Source organism: Acanthochromis polyacanthus, chromosome 20, assembly GCF_021347895.1.
Source record: "Acanthochromis polyacanthus isolate Apoly-LR-REF ecotype Palm Island chromosome 20, KAUST_Apoly_ChrSc, whole genome shotgun sequence".
Taxonomy (NCBI): domain Eukaryota; kingdom Metazoa; phylum Chordata; class Actinopteri; family Pomacentridae; genus Acanthochromis; species Acanthochromis polyacanthus.
In genome coordinates, this window is record NC_067132.1 from 18,276,108 (window position 1) to 18,293,827 (window position 17,720).

The 17,720-nt window shown below is 43.0% G+C and overlaps 1 protein-coding gene across 6 annotated transcripts in view; it reads right to left on the reverse strand.

The window, feature by feature from the left end:
* sulf1 (sulfatase 1) overlaps positions 1 to 15,145 on the reverse strand; it is a 40,043-nt gene extending 24,898 nt beyond the window's left edge. For 3 of the 6 annotated variants that reach the window (XM_051940350.1, XM_051940355.1, XM_051940354.1), the window contains exon 1: positions 14,578 to 15,144. The gene's annotated coding sequence lies outside the window, so the exon portion shown is untranslated. Of the gene's footprint in view, positions 1 to 383; positions 522 to 9,535; positions 9,782 to 14,577 lie in introns of those variants that run through there. The other 3 variants (XM_051940353.1, XM_051940352.1, XM_051940351.1) reach the window with 3 other exon arrangements.
* Positions 15,146 to 17,720: the final 2,575 nt, after the last annotated feature.

Genomic DNA, 17,720 nt, shown 5'->3' on the forward strand with positions numbered 1-17,720 from the left:
AAAGTAATACAATGGAGATAAGCATTATACCATGAGAAAGACAGATTCCCTGCAGGAACATTAAGGCATAATAACTTCTGATATATTGCATGTATCAGGTCACTTATGTGCTCAAACACAACAGTTTATCCATAAACAGAGCAGCCAGGAAAAGATTCTTCCAAGCTCTAGCCCTTGATGTTCCACCAAGGAAAACTTCCCCAACAATTCCAACACGTTTTTTTTCTTCCCTGTCTGTAGCCTCATTAATACTGAATACAAAATCCCTCAGCATCAATTCTTCTGACCTAACCTGAGAGCAAAAAATCACAACTAAATCACAGCAAACACGTTGAAGAAAACAAAACAAATGAGCAGTGAAGCTCTAGAAAAACTGATCTCACCTCAGAGAATCCCATGACTCTTACTGTTTTTGGTGATTTCTCATGATATCCTACTTTCTCTCGTTTTTCACTCTCTCCTTCTGTGTCAGATAACACACACACTCACTCATGGAAACTCTCCATCTCTACTGGAGAGCTGTTGTTCAGCTAGCAGCGCTGAGGATTACACCATTGGCTATTCACGCTCAAACACCCACAGCCACTCTCCTGCGTGAGCCAATCGTGGCCCACCTTCCACCTGTCACTCAAAAGTCACCCCCTGGTGAGTCAAGCATGACGGTGGGCCGGTGGGGGAGGGAGTTGGGGGGACTGGAGGCGGGGAGAGGGTTATGCTACATTAACCCCAGTGCCACTGTCGCCAATCACACATTACCACTGAGTCATCCCAACACTCTGTAGCCTTTCTCACTTACAAAGTCATGGTTGCTCAAAAAAATTCTAATAAATCACATTTTTCCAGTGTAAAATCTAAATCTTTAGAAGACAGCAGTTTAGTCTTCATGCCATTATCAACAAAGAGATTAAACTAATTATGAAGAACTGGACAGTAATCCAGAATTGTACTGTTCACTACAAGATATATAATATGTGATTAGAAATAAACAAATGATCTTAATCAGCAGGTAATATTCAGTGACAATAAAACATGTGAAAGAACGGCTTGTGGCTGTGAGATGAACCATGACGTGTAATAATGAGTACTCCATCACTGCCTGTGCAAAAGTGCCTTATGGACAGCAATCCCACTGAGTGGCACCATACTGCTCCCTATTCTGAGTTAATGGCCTGAAAACAAAGGGCAGGTCTGTAACACCTGAGCCTGACCAAACCCCGCTGAGTGGCTCTGCCTTTACAAAGGGCTCATCCAAATTAGTCAAGAATAATGACTCTAAAGTAACATAAATGATCATTTATGGCGTGATACATAATGAAAGGCACTCTGGATAAGTATATTACAACCTTTAAAATGTTTAAATGGCAATCATTTGTACCGTTAATGTAGCATTTTGATCTATGGCTATGGCTTTAGTCTTTGCATGAATAAAGATTAACATGCCTTAACTAAGATGTGTTTTGCAGATTGTGTACATGGATTGTATATAAAAGATGCATGTAACCATTGGGGTTACCATACTGGGTTGTGAACTACCATTTTGAAGCTTCCAGTTTGGAATTTCACTGACGACTTCTTAGGGTGGATCTGAATGACAACTCAACAACACTGTGCCACCCAGTTTGGTAGCAACTTATCAGTTACAAGACAGCTACACCCTGAGGCATACCCTACTTTACCATGTAAGTTACTCTAAATGGGAGCGTAATTTACAGTCATGGCCATAAGTTTGGACACAAGTACCATGACGCTTGTGAATCTTAGAAAATACCACAAAATTGTCACTTACAATACAGTACACAACTCCTGAGAACTATATTAAGTTTCATATTTAAAAAAACATCAAAAGAATTTGGTGTCATTTTGTTATTCTTACCAAATTCGGTTGTGAACGTGCTGCATTTTTTTGTTATTTTCTTCTAATATTATGTTTTGGGAACAAAGTTGTTCCAATTGTTGGAATTTATTGATAATATTATGTCCCTTGTTGATTTGTTGATTAATTAAACTGGTGCTGTCAAAAAATATTAGTTATGTTCTGTAATAGACATCAAAACAGACATAGTAAGTCATGCTGTGTCCAAACTTATGGCCGTGGCTGTACTAAATAAATATCATGCTGTATTGAAGGAGATTTGAAACTAGCAGTTAAGCCCATAAGCTCATCAGGAATATGTTTACCGAGATAATAAATCATATGAGTAGAAGGGTCAATTTCTCCTAGGTTGCTATGCAATCTGACTTCTTTTTGCAGCCAGCGAGTCGCCCCCTGCTGTTTATTAGAAAGAATGAAGGATTATGGCACTTATGCATTAGCTCTGGAGGTTATATCCATCTTTTATGCAGTCAATAATTGCATAGATAGTAGGGTGATAGTATACAATGGTTAACAAATGACAAGATGTATTGCCTGGCACAACATATTTTGTCAAGATATTTGCTAAAAGATATTACCAAATTTAACATTTGTGTGGACACAGGAAAAGCTTGCATCAGCAAATGAAAACACCGATAACCTCAACATCCTCCAACAACATATCATCCAATCAAAACAAGGGTAAATATGTGAAGAATGTACATTTCTGTCCTTGCTCTGCTGATGTTTATGTGCTGCTCCTCCAGACCTCAGACGTTAAATGTGATAAGCAGAGCTTCAGATAGAGCTTTAAGAGCACTTTTGGTCTGTCCTGTGTTTCAGACAAGCAGTGTCCAGGCCAGTCAGCCGGCCCAGTCATCGTGACAGCCCTGTGCAAACATTGGCGCCGTTTGGACAAACACCCCTCCAGTGCAGGGTGGCAGAGTGCACAGAACCTCGCAGTGAATTACACACACAACACAAACTACTCTACAAACATATGGTGACATGCACAAACTCATAAGATACTCACACACAAGCCTTTCTTCCCACAAAAACACATGCTCCTGCTGTGAGGGTCCAAGTTCTCCTACATAGTGGAGGAAGCTTCCCAGAAACAATAGACACAAGCCATATCTAGACAAAACTCAAGTCTCTATTTCTGTCAAGCTGTGGAAGACCTGAAGTCAGTTATAAACCAGTGGGCCAGATAGTGTAATGTTAGCACCCAGCGCAAATTCAATTTTACATGCCAGTGATTCCAAGCAATAGCCTCTTCTTGCGACTTAGAGAAAACAGACAAGAAGCTTCATTGTGGTGTCTGATACAAACCCTGTGGTGCTGATGTGGTTAGCTACAGTGGAATCAATAGCTATACTGTCTGAAACGACTGAGGCTAATAAAGTGCCACACAGAACAACCACTAGGATGAGGACCAAAGTTACACAGGCAAAAGGACCCCCTCCCCTTTCTTTGGGCTACCTCTCATCCTAACTCAATTTCACCTGATCCACTTTCCTCACTAGGTCATCCGAAGTTCATTCATGAGCATAAGGATTTCTAGCAGCTCTGTGTCTTGGATCACTCGATAGCTATCCATCTCAAAGTGACTCACCATCAAAGAAAAGAAGGTATTTATTTGTCATATCCTCAGTACCCCGACTTCCCCGTGTTAATTTGACACATGGGACATAAAGCTGCTAGAGGAAATGACCAGCTAAGTGACAAGACCAGTGCGTAGAGACATGCGGCTGCTGTTTATAAAGCAATGATGAACTGATGGCAGTTGCGTGGCTGTATGAAGAGCTATGGCACATGCAACAAGTTTCCTATTCATATGGAGGAAAACCAGAAAACAAAAGAGCGGCTTTACTTGAATTAAAATTCCCCTCAGGATATTGCATAGCAGACATTTTTTCCTTGCGGACTAAGTGTAAAAAAAAAAAGGCTGAAAAACAGACTTATGTCAATGTGCTTCTATTAGAATGACCAAAAGAGCAATTTCAGCCCCAGACAAGTCCACTTATCAGAAGGAGGATAATGAGGTCACCATTAATAAGTTCTATGGTGTGTGTTGATCTGGGGCATTCCCATCCACACATACCACTGACTGTATATAAAAATGGAGAAAACCTCTCTAACAGATTCCCTTAACAGTTGTTTAAGTTCAGTGTTATGGTTCTGCTCATCGCTATTTTTAGCATGACATGACGCTACCCAAAATTAAGTCTTAATAAAATGTAAACAGGTGAGTTACATTAAAAATGACCACTGTGCAGTTGTTATGACTGGGGAATTTACCTACAAAGACCAAAAACATTTGACTAACAGGTTGTAATCATGTTTATTTTTGCTATAAAGTTTGCCATTTTAACATAGGACTCTATGAGGACTGACTCGCTGTTGGACTCTGCCTCAAGTGGCCACCCAAGGAACTGCAGCCTTTGGCACTTTTACATTGGCCTAATTTTTCAGCCTCAGCGACTGGCTCTTGGGAATATCCAACAAGATTTTATGTGGTGTGTATGTGGTATAGAAAACTGAACTATGACCGCTAAAGAGCACTATTAACAGCATATATCTTAATATGTTATATCCTGGGCAGTTTAGCACCTCTTTAATTACTACAAGTTGTCAAGAATAACTGCAAAGGAATACCTAAATCAGATCTATGTTCAAACACAGTCGCTTCTGAGTGTTTGTTTTGTACACATGCTTAACAAAATGTTTTCCAGCATTCTTGGCTTCAGGCAGATTGAGGGATGAGAGGTAGCGGGAGAGCTACCTAGAACATCCAGCTCTAAACACTGCTGGATGTATTCAGTACTAATAGGCATTTTATACAGTGTAAATACACAAAACAATACGAGTCATTATGAAATCTGAAAGTTATTATATAGCTGGCTTCTGGAACTCTGCTCTGTTTTAGCCACTGCTTCTTACTTGCCTCCAGATTCTGAGTTTAAATGCATGTTGCCAATTTCAAAAACCCTGTGAACACTGTGAGAATAATGTTTCATGTCATTTTCATAAGCGCTTCATTTTGAATGAGTCATTTATTTACACCATCTAGCGTGATATAAGTAGAACAGGCTTCTATACATCTGTGCAACAGACAAGAGGTCTTTATTCCTGGACAGAGTCAGAGGACTAGGGAGCACATTGTTTCTCCTTCCTCATTGTTTTGGAGGATTAGCACTAATGACCCTTTAAATGAGCCCTTACTGTACTCATCATGGTTAAGCTGGGGGAGGAATATTGGGGATGGATGGGAGGAACGTAAAATGCCCAGGGGTTCAAAGGACTCAAACAAAAAGGCCACTATGAAATTTTTCAGACACACAGCTGCCAGATACATAAAAGATGTGCAATTTTCAGATTAATAGCCATCAACACTAGGGGCTTTTAGCACACCTCAACACCCTAATAATCTCTACTTTCATGACAGTAAAGTTTTTTCCCTTTCTTTACTTGCAGAAAACAGCTCTTTCACTTACTTTGCTGTGGCACATGCAGCATTGCTCAGTAATTTGGTACGGCCAAACAGACAGCTGTGCTTTGTGCACCGAGTAAAGCTGAACATAATAGAGTTGCTGCTTGTGTAACCATGCAGGGCAGCAGTATTTGGCTGGTTGGCAGTTGTGCCCTCCAGTTGGGGCCTCAAACCACACACTCTGCTGCGCTCTGACCCTCCTCCGACCCGAGTGGTGATATGGCTTTGATGGTGGCTTGTTTAACCTAACCTCAAGAACCTGAGGCTACCCACACACAGGGGTTAAGAGGGGAAAGTCTGGGGGGGGAGAAAAAAAAAGACTGGCGGGGGCTCAATACAGAGGTATGAAGGTAACAAAAGTCTTGTAAATGTCTGGTTGTGATTGGCCTGCATTTTCATTTCAGCAATGCCAAACAGGCGGCATCTGGCTTAGGTTCTGTTCAGTCAGCAGTGGCAGCCGATACATTTATCAGCTGTCACTGAAAAACAGCAGATGCCCTGAAAAGACACATAAAAGACGTCTTATGTAAAACCGCAGAATGATTGTTCGGAATTCGTGTATCTTCTAAAGCAGCATGTTCGTCCACCAACGTATGTCTGGCCACGGAGCAGGATCTTGTTAGACAGTTAGGAGGTGAAGGGGTGCACGTTCCCAAAACAAGATGCAAGTCAAACACAAACCAGATGCCATGCTCCTCTAAAGTAAATCAGTCATTCATAAAAGGCCTTGCTATTAAGGACAATGGCCATTTCAAAGCACCTCAAATCCCCCCTTATTCCTGTTCATTCTCTCCCTCGCTCCCTCTCTATTTGCCCAGTCCATCTCCACGGCAGCCAAGTCACCGAGGAACAATGGCAAAAAGAGGGGAATTAAAGTCTAATGGCATAGTTTAAATTCTGTAGGCTGTACTGTGACTGAAGACTGGCAGCGACGGCAGAAGTAATTCAGCGTACAGTCATTATGCTACCAAGACAGAATTGTGCAAAGCAGGAAATAAAAATTACAGAGAGATAGTACATGTTAATCTGCAAGCTGATCCGAGAAACAATACAGAGGAGATAAAGAGCGAGAACAATAATTAGATTTTTGCTTTAGATCATTTTTCAGCCCAGTGTGATTGCTCTCTCTTCGTTTTGGAAGGGAAAAAATGATTATGGCAAGGCCTTAGATTAATATTGAGGTTTGTCCAAATATTTCTGTAATCCAAGGGAATTCAGCTGGTCTGCTGCCATGAGGACTGACGAGGGCCTTTTACACTGAGGAGGGCCTGTGTCAGGGTCTGCTGTGCCCGGCAGGCCAAGGGCAGCACATTGTGCCCACCAAGACCCGCCCGTCAGCCACACTGAGCTGCCTGAAGGAGAGCTCTGTCCCTGTGAATTCACTTGGCTGTGGGTACGCACTGGGAAAAGACTCAAACCTTGGTGTTTTCAGACTCTTAACTCCACTGATTTGTTTGACCAAAATACCCAAATTGGTGCAAGATCTGTGACAAAATTCCAGTGAGAAAACCAAGTGTGAGGCAGTGAAGCAGGATCACTGCCTCTTTGTCTCGGCACATTTACGGATGCACAAGTCTTCACCTTGACACGCACAATCAGAATCTTTGTCTTATCACTGTACAAACTACAAAACTTCAGATGTCTCAGCTTCCCATCGACTGGTGTGCCGTGTGTTTGGGGTACAATGCCGGCCGCTTTAATGAAGAAGAATGGCCCCAATTCAGTGAAACGTGAACCTGGAGTGAGTGCATTCACAGCTATTAGTTAAGTCCCTCGTGTTTCTCTCAGACCTGGAAAGAGACTCTTTGTAGTGCCAAGGCTGCCAGGCCACCCCATCAATATCATGGATGCATCTTAATGTATAATTAAATGGATCCTGGTCTAAAATACTTCAAAGTGAGAATGAGTTACGAGCCAACAGGCAGCCTGTTGGAAATCATGAGTGGGTTTTGAACGCCCAAAGAGGGAAATGATTAAAAAACACACAAAAGGTCATTTCAGGAATGGAGAAAGCGGTATTTATTTGTGTATGGGTGAGTGCATGTGTGTTCTTGGCCTGAAGGTGGTGTGGATTTAAGTGTTCACATCCTGAACAATACACAACTTTTGTTGAGTTCCGTATATCTAAGCAAAAGCCTCACGCTGGCTACGTTGACAAATTGGACTCACCGTCAGTCAGTAAGGCTGGAATCGTTCACATATACCCATTATCATTATGTTCAGAGCCATAATGGAAATTTAGGAATTTCTGAGAAGCCAATTTCTGCCCGCATCATTTAAAATTAGCAGGCAGCAGTAATTTTTGCACAAAGAGGGCAGCATCTGATTGATCCAAAATTCATTCTTTCAGCATGATAACGACCACAAAGAGTCATAAAAAACTGTTTTCAGCAACAAGACGAACAAGGATGCCTCTAACAGTTGCCTCCACTGAACCCTGATCGCAGCATCACTGAGTCAATCTGGGATTACAGGAAGACATAGAAGACACTCTTACAGCCAGAAGGTTGCTTTTCTAATGAGGTTCAAGTTTACAAGTGGAAAAGCACATTTGCCGTTTAAGAGGGTGAGGAAAAGGGTAAGAGAAGGGGGTGGACAGAACGGGGAGAGAGTGAACGAAAAGGAAAACCACTCCTCTGATTTATAGTGTGATAAGAAAACATGGACTCACAATCAGAGGATCAGCGACCACAGTTATACGATATGAGCCTAAAGCAAGCACTTTCTTGTTAAATCTATTCTAAGCCATGAATGGAAACCATTAGCAGCGGAGGACCTCAGATGAATAAAATACAACGCATTTATATTCCTCCAGCCACTTTCTTGTCAAAACCCACACTCCCCATCAGAAACACTCTATCAGGCTGTAACAGCTCCAGAGAAAGTCAGAGCGAGAGGGAGGAGAATGTGTTGCTCGCTCACGGGTGGCTTTCTTGTCTCTTTGACGCGTCAAATATACCCCAGATAAATTATTCCTTTTACCACAAAAGAGAGCTATGGCAAATTGCTTCAATGGGTTTCCACTGAGGTAATTGTCAAGAATAAAGAGGCTGACTTCTTTTCCATGAAATCAGCAACATGGTGGCACAGCGAGAAAGAGAGTAAGAGAGAGTGAGAGCGAGCAAATGCACCAAGTCTGATGGATGTTTTTTGTTCACCGACTACTGATGTAAGACGTGTGACTTGAATTCTTTTTCACAACAAGGAAGGATTTATTAGGAAGAAATGGGCCTCTGTCTCAGTGTGCTTTAAAGGAAAAAAAAGCACCGCTGTGGTTAATGACCTGTTTAAAGACATAATTATTTATGCACCAGCGTTTCTACTTTTTGCCACTGGCCAGGCGACCACACATATGCTTAAGGCTACAGAAGCAGTTCCAGAAAGGCAGCAAATGGTAATTTAAGTAAATCTAAACAAGAACTTAGCATTTATTAAGAAAACTCCCTTATTATGAAAGTACAATCTGAATCCGCTCTGAGCAGTAATAATTAAAATGGAAAAATTTGATTCCTGGAGGTGAGTCAGCCAACTCCTGTTAAGTGTAGTACTGCTGTTGCTGCTGGCGCGTGAAACTAAACACCCCTAAAATGCAGAGCATGTGTAGGCATATTCTCTGGGAACCGTAGACAAACATAGACCATGAGAGCCAGCCTGTGTGACCCTGAATGCCATGAACAAACCTCTCCATGACTGTGACACACCAACTTGATACTGCTCATAAAAACGAATTCGTCTGATTGCACCTGTGCCTGCTCAGCACAGCCTTCTGTCCGTGCCTGTGGCCATGTACGTATGAGTGTGTTTGGCTATCATGTACACGATGCATATGTGTGTGTGTGTGTGTGTGTGTGTGTGTGTGTGTGTGTGTGTGTGTGTGTGTGTGTGTGTATGTGTGTGTGTGTGTGTGTGTGTGTGTACTAGTCACTCACTCAAACAGTCAGAGAGAGAATCAGTCAGACTTGAACATAGACAGACACGTAACCTGTAATTTGTACACAGGGGAGCTCTCCTTTCCATTGCCTCTGGCTTAGTGTGTGGCTTTCCAAAGCATGCAGTAACGTCATTTGTAATTTCATTAACTTTATCCTGCCTGGCAAAAATTCTAGATTTTAGCGCAACGCAGAAATATATAAAATACGACATCTACTGAAAGACTAATTAGTTTAGAAAGAGTAAAACAGGAAGCTTACCCGTCCAAGCGCTTCCATTTCTCTACATTTGAGCCAAAGTTAAAGGAATGCAGTCAATACATCATCCCCACATTTTCAAGAGACACCAGCCAAACTCAGCTGAAGTTGCTGTAGGCGATTCAAGAGAAACCAAAGCGAAGCTAATGTGTGTCATGCAATGCTAGAGCTTTTCATTACAAACAAAGTTGCTGTTCAAACTGTCCAAAGACACAGCCATTGTGCATCCACACGGCCAAGTCGGGGCTGATCAAGTAAGGGCAAACAGGACTGGAGGCTAGCAGCAGCAGCACATGGCCAAGTCCACACATAGAGTAGAAGCACTTGTGCATGTACGTACACATGGACACACACAAGCAGAGGAGGGGAGTGCTGGCAGAGGCTGAATGTGTTTGCCCGCTCCAGGGGAGAAGGAAAGAAAGGGAGCAGAAGAGCTGAAACAAACGCATGCTGGCTTCTATTAGTCGAGCTGTGGAGTGGGATGGAGGGGTGAGGAAACATATTCATTCCCTCTGCCTCCCCCTCCTCCATCCATTCCCATCCCTCCAACCCTCCCACCCCATTATCTCCATTCTGGAAAGGCGGTGGATGAAAGGGACAACCCCCCAGTGGCAGCACTTCTCCCTCCAAACTTACGCCGACGCATTCTGACGGCTGCTTAATTGTACGTGATACGGGCAGGGTCCTTTCTCTTTCAAATCTAAAACAGATTGCTTCTCACTGGGGAGGGGATTATTGGACAAGAGAGATGACAAAGCAGGGACAGTCCAGCCCTCTGGGAGGTGGAGGACAGAGGGGGTAAGCTTGCAGATAGTGTGTGTGTGTGTGTAAATGGCTTTTCTGTGTTTGTCTTTTGTACATGCTTGTGTCACAAGAAGATTACGTTTGTGTCCATGTGTTTCAAATGCACGCACGTGTGGTTACAACCTAGAACGTGTGCAGCCTCTGATCGTGACAAGATCACTGGATCTTTTCTGTCCACTTAAAACTCGTACTTTCTTCTCATCCTTATCACATGTTCACACCTCACTTTCTCTTCTCTTGGCCTCTCTTTATCTCTTCCTTCTTCCACTTCCCCTCTGTCTCTCTTGACCCAGCTTTCTCTTTCTGCCTCTTAAGCCCATGCAGCATCTATGCGCAGTGACATTTGAACAAAAGCTGCCGTGAACATCACTGAAAAAGCATTAAAATCCTCTTTCTCTCACTCAAGCTTTACTCAATGTACATGCAGCCGCTACAAGCAATTCTACATCTTCTCTTGTATAAAATCTCAGGTCAACATTGCAAGGACCTGGTCAGGAGTGATTTCTGACTTCTGCATAGCTGAACCATCTACTGAACTTTTTATTCCTAAAACATAACTTTTATTTTCAACTACTCCTTGTGGAAGACACTAAAGACAAAGGAGAAAGAGCCACACAAAGCAGTAAACCACTGAATATACGTCTGGATTGCTGCTCTTTTGAAGGAGTGCTAAGTACTAGATCAAAAGTTAGAGGATGAGGAATTCCCTCCAATGATGACTTGGATGTAATGTTTGCATGCCCTGACCTTTCTTGCTCAAATGACAAGCAGAACAAGCACTTGGGGGTGCTATTGTGAGCTCCCAAATACTCCCAAAATAGGTCCATGTAGCACGCATCTCAGTGCATCCAGATATGCATGGCATATTTCCCTGGAGATATGTCCTCAAAAGTCAAGGACATTTTGCATTTAGGGCTGTTGTTTGCTGGTGGAATGAAAGTCCATAGCAATGTTTGATCGAGTAAAGTCAACAAAGGAACCGAGAAAGTGGCTGACTCATCTAAAGATAGCCCTGCTAGATCCCACATAAATAAAAGCATGCCAAATGCTCACTGTTCAAATACTGGTCATTTGCAGTGATAGGACTGTGCAATCTACTCCAGCGCTACTATGCAATCAGGCTCGAATGAGGAACACTATCATTAAGCTGAAGAGATAAACAAGTGCCGGAGGAGAGGGTGGTTTAGGAAATCTTTTCTTAACATGCTCACACACAAGAGAACACACACAAACTACAGTTATATAGGATCATTCTCTGGATTTTCCAGAGAAAAGAATGTAAAAAATTGACATTCCACTAGTCTGCCAAAGCAAAGATGATTAACAATTCAGTAGAGAGTATTTATTGTAGAGTGCTCAACTAATTAGGTGCAATTTGATTTTAGAAAGGGTTCATGGCATGGGATGAATGAATTTCCTCTCTATTTCTCCCACAATCTCAACTCAACTTTATAATCCTTGGGTATATTTTAAGTCTAAGAGAAGAATAGAAAGTTTCACAGCAACCAACAGAACCCTATAATGATAGAATTTTGAAACGCGACTTCTGTCACTGCAGGATCGAGTTGCGAAAGGAAAACGCAGCATGATAACAGCGTGACTCAGCTGAGATAAATACATGGAGCTGACTTGGAGACATGAGGAGAAGACGGGGCAGAGTCCTGTCGAAACTCATCGAGCAGGTTTTCGATTGGGGTTAAAGAACAAGTCAGAATGAAAAAAGCAAGAATACTGAGGACTCACCTGAAACCTTCAATGTCGCACATTTGCACATACACTGGATTCACAATGACGTGCAGTATTTTTGATCAGTACATCACCTGTTACACTACATTACATTCTGTTGGGTCACTTTGAGCTAGATATCATCGAAAATTGAGTGTTGCACTTTTAAACAAATGATTAAAATCGTGTTTAACCTATTAGACTTCAGAAGTATATACATTTAGAACTTTTTCCCAACTCTTGTGATAATTAGTCTGCCATGAATGCCTTTGACTTTGCTCATGAGACAGCGAGATGGCATGTACGTCTGGCAAGTCTCTGATTCACTGTGGCTGGCATTTAAAAAGATACACACACACACACACTTTTACCGTTTGTGTAAATAGTGAAAACCACAGTTACTACCTCTTCTTCCTTCTACTCTCAGTCACTCAGTGTACTTCACAGAGGAATCAATTACATTCACGCGCACAGACAAATAAACACGCACACACATCCCAAAGTACATTCAACTGATGGCAAAGCCGCTACTGGAACAACGTTTGTCTTGGCAAGCGCCACCCCCCAGAATCTAATTATTTGCAGCAGCTGCTCATGCTCTTGTTTGTAGCATAGTGAGGCTAAAAACTGTTTTAAGGATCTCTCCTCTTTTTGGAGCTGGCAGGAAAGGTCTGAGTTTTGAAACACTCCAAAGCTGCTTTGCCTCTGCTGTGCTCTGGGTAGGGTAATCAGAAACTGAATCTAAACACTGTCGGGTGAAACTCAAGTGAAGGGTGGATTTTGCAGCTCGGTCTTGTCAATACTTCAACTTTGAAGCTGAGGTTCTCCATCATTCTCCTTGAACCTTGCCATTCAGTAACACAGAACGGCACTGCCAAAGTACTGAGATGGAAGCCAGCTATTTTACACTAATTGTGCCTGATATAAGCAATCGGTTTTTGGGACCGCAATATAATTCTGACATTTAGAAAATCTAGGTCAGGAGGATAAATTCTCTGTTTTTTGTGGAGTGGTAGGTGAACACATTGATCCAATACACAATAAATTACTGAGTCAAGTCATTTACTCTCTCCTTAAAATAGAGAACTTGAATATTATACCACACACAGCTAATTCCAAGCTTACTGGCAGCACAAAATGTGAATTTAAGAGAAGTCAGACTGTAGTCAGATTTCTTAGAGCAGTCACAAACAGTGTCATGTGTGCCGTCTCTCCCTGGTTAGTAGAGAAAAAGCATGATCATTAGTCAAACTTCACTCAATATGTCACAGTAAAGTTTAAACTTTACCTGTTTCTCAATTGTAAAGGCTACAAACTCTGCCTCCCAGCACTTAAAGATCTTTCAGCTGCTTTCCTCAATAATCTGCTTATGCCAGCAAATTTTGTATTAACAGCTCTACTGGTCTTAAAGCAGTAGTCATCACAAGCTATTGGTGGTTGTGTTAAATACTTCAAGTAACAAGCAGGAAGTGTAGCTAAGGCTGGTTTACCAAGGTAAACACAAATTCACACAACAGCAGCTTTCACCCATACAACCTCCTCTCCTCGGAGCCCGGCCGCTGTCCATACAGCCTTTCACAGCTGCACAATCTCCATTTGCAAACACCTCAGACACACATACACACACACACACAGTGCCTGAAGCTGGGTATAAATACTATACATCATATTCCCACTTCACTGGCAAGTTTCCCTTCTCACTTGACTTGAGTTAAATAGCTAGAGTGAGGTGTACATTCCCTGAGTCTCTGCCTCTCTGCTCAGCTTTGACAGTTTGTCCGGAAAGAGCTCTTCAGCAGCTCATCCATTTAGTGGATACTGACACGATCTGCCAGGAGTGCACTCTGAATAAGATTTATGAAAAAACTTATCTGGGCTGTAGTGAGGGAATGCGAAATGCCACACTGAGTTTTGGGAATGTAGAAAAATGGTCCTTTAATTTCCCATTATAGGAGCTGACAAAGATGATAAGAAAACAAATTGTTTTCAGTGGTTTTCCGATATGATAAGAAAATGATGTAATCTATATAGTAAAAGAATAAAATATAATTTTTTATACTCATACTTACCCCACTGACAGTTAATTTTGCAGCATGCTTTTTAAATGACAGCAAACTTGTTAAAATGCACCACAGGTTCCTTTTATTTTTCAATACTCTGCACTCAAAACTAAAAATTAACAGATGAATGCTTATGGGTTGGGAAAAAATGACATTAATGGAATGTGCTGCCTTCTAATCCCTTGAGACGGAGGAATTTGCGACTGAGGGAATTCCTGTCATTCAGGGGGAAAACTATGAAGTCCTGCACACACAGAGCTGCTGTACAGGCAACACAGCCTGAATGCAGAAACAGCTCACCACCACTACAAATCCCTATACTTACAGACTCACACTCCTGACTGTAAACTGAATCAGAAATGTGCTGCCAACCCCCCCCCCATAAAAGAAAAGCACACACTGCAGAAGAAGTAGTGAAACTAGAGCAACCAAAAGAGAGAGTAAGTTGTACTGTACCTGGAAGGCAGGAGAGCAAGAGTGCTGGCTGAGTGAGAGGCAAGGCTGAGATTCCTCTCTTAGTTTTATCCTCACGTCTCTTCACCGGATCTCCCTTCACTCATAGAGGAGTTTGTGCCCGGGTGCTTGGATTTTGGTTTCAAGAGCAGGGGGGACCACACAGCTCCTGGAGGACAACCTCTCTCCTCTAATCCTCTCTCCGATGTGATGACACTCTCTAACCTCGACCATCTGTTGAAACACGTCCCGGAGCAGTCAGCACCACGCTGTGTCAAGAACCCCGCTCCCCTGCCCAATCACAGACCGGCTGCTGGGTGGCTCCTCGCTGCCAGGAGGCAGGGACAAGGACACAGCCCAGCGCAGAGGGAGACACACACACACACACACACACACACATACATACACACACACACAGCACACAGTCAGTCGCACAACCACCTCCACCACAACCTCCCCACGCTCACACAGACGCTATGAGATGGGAGCAAGAAAACCCCCAGTCATCGTAACCTGAGAGGCAGAGTAGGAGGACGGGGAGAGTGAGAGGAGTGGAAAGAGGAGGAATGGGAGGGGATCAAACGACAGAGAGAGCAAGAGGAGAGAGAGAGAGAGTGAGTGAGAGAGGGAGAGAGAGAGAGCATGCTTAAATGCCAAAAGAGGAGATACAGAAGAAGATGGAGAAATACTAGTGTTTGCATGTTTTATATTGTGTTACTGGTGATTGTACTAACTTCAAAATCCTCACACAAATCCCAGACTGAAAACTCATACATGCTCAGACACACACTTTCCCCTCAGTCCTTGACCTCTTTCCTCCCAGTCCTCTCCCTGCAGCCACCGAGTATGTGGTCTGAAGAATAAAACTTAAAAAAAGCAATAAAATTCCGTATTGGCTCCGTGGTGGGAATGCTGTTGGCACTAAACTGTTACATCTGCAGGCACAGAAGCACAGGCTTCAGCCCTCACACCTTAGTGTGATAAATCCTTACAGTCCCCCAGCTGCATTCCTGCCCTTCACCACCTATTGCCTTAAGTTAAAAAAGGAGGGCAGAGGGGAAGACACTAAAATTACAAAGCTAAGGAAAGAGTAAGGTAAAGAGAAAAAAGAGAAGAGGAAAAGAAGTCCAGATAAGAGTGGGTCTGTGGGGGTTTACAGCTAGATCGCAGCGTATAGATAACGCCAACATGTGTCATTAACTATCAGTCCTTCTACATTAACACCATTACTCCTGCATTTCCTAAACGAATCAACCAATTTTCAACCCATTCATGCAAAACACAAGGAACATTAGGTGGGAAAGGCTGTCACATTAATCATTTCGTTGAACCACTGTCCTACTCACTGATCCATTAAAAAAGGATTACCAGACCTTGATGATATTCAGGAGCAACTTTAAAGGCACACCCTAATGAGGTAATACCCATTTGATATCCAACAGCATCACCATGAGTTAATCAGAGGTGTGAAATGCCAAAGAAAGGCTTCTAAGTGATTCATTTACATTCAGTGAGCAGCATTAAACACAATGGCTTCTGTTTTAAGTGTCAAGTCAGGTATTAATGAAGACTTTGACTGTTCTTTCTCCAACTGAATTTAGTCACTGTTTGATTATAAACCTTACTTTGTACATGGAAAACCTTTTATTTTGGTGGATTATTAATTGAACGGCTCACGTTATGATGTGATATTCCACACGTGTATCAGCTTTACAGTTTAATTTGATTCTACCACAAAAAAGCAGCAGAAGAGACATCGTCCGTTTTTCTCAGTGGATGCAACCACGTATGCCCCCCTCAGGTTTACATTAAGCTAAACAAGGTCTATTTTCACCAGGGACACATGAAACTTTCCTCAGCTTGGACTGATGTTTAAAACAGGGGCAGTGGTGAGAGAGAGAGAGAGTAAGGGCCTTAGGGGGAAAGAGCTAAAATTAGATTAGCTAAATTCACAAAGACTGTCCCCAGCCCCTCCTGCATGGCTACACACATCCCAACCCACATCTCCAACCCCAAGCCCCCATTCTCACGGCCGAGAGGTTTCCAAAGGGCCTTCAGGCAGGCCAGGGGCGACCAAATCCCCGTACTCTTTACTGGATTAAAGATGGCTGCCTCACTAGGGCAGAGGGGTTGTTTTTTCCCCGAACCTGAGCACATCTGTAAACATCTTAAATCTGCGCAGACAGAAAAAAAAAGGTCATCTGGCTGAGCTTCTGTGAGGAAAACATCCCCAGCCTTATGCAGTCCCATTCACATTTTTAAGAGCTGGAAACCGGCTTCTCGTTTATGCAAACACACACCCTCCATTTCGCATGACTACCATTAATCTGCATTTTCCATTTTCACTTCCGCTGACGGACACAACAGCAACAAAGCAAGGGTGGAGGGAGGTCTATAAAACGGCCTCATCTTATGAATGACTGAATGACCTGCGGGGGGGCCAGTGGTTCTCTGGTAACCCCTATTCACTCTCCCCATCCTTACTTCACAGAGAACTCACCAGGCCCCATCATGGTAGATATCTAGCAGATTAATTAACTTTAAAATGAGCATTTTCCTTGCATGTGACCTCTCTGATTCGGTACCTCATCTCATACAATCATCTTATTTTTGTCACTTGTGCAAACTTTACTCTTCTCCTGAATTCAAGCCTGCTTTGACCTCAGACTCACTTCCCCCCTTTCCTTCTAACTTCCCAGCCGTCAGTTGGGTCTGCAGGTGCAGGCAGAGGCCAGTGCTGGGGGGCTCCTCGGTTCACTAGCCCCATTCTCTGGGGCTGAATGAGATACATAGGGGTGTCATAGCTGCGATCCTGTTTCTGTGCCAGTATGGACTGCTGAGGCTGGAGCTGGGGGATATGGCCATGATGTGGGGGTGACACTGTGTTGTGCTATGCAGTATTTTAAATGCCAATCTAACCTCTCACTTTAATGTAGAAGTGTAGGAGATGACCGGTGGGATACAGATAGGAAGCAGGAGGTGACACACACAGTACTGGACGAAAGATAAAAACGAAACATAGGAGGATGCAGGACAGCGGGGCAGTGTAGGGGAAGATTAAAGAAAAAACTAGAGGTAGAACCTGGGAAATGGAGGACGAAGGGGGGGGGCTTCTGTGGTTCAGTGACAGCTGAACTCGCATGTGG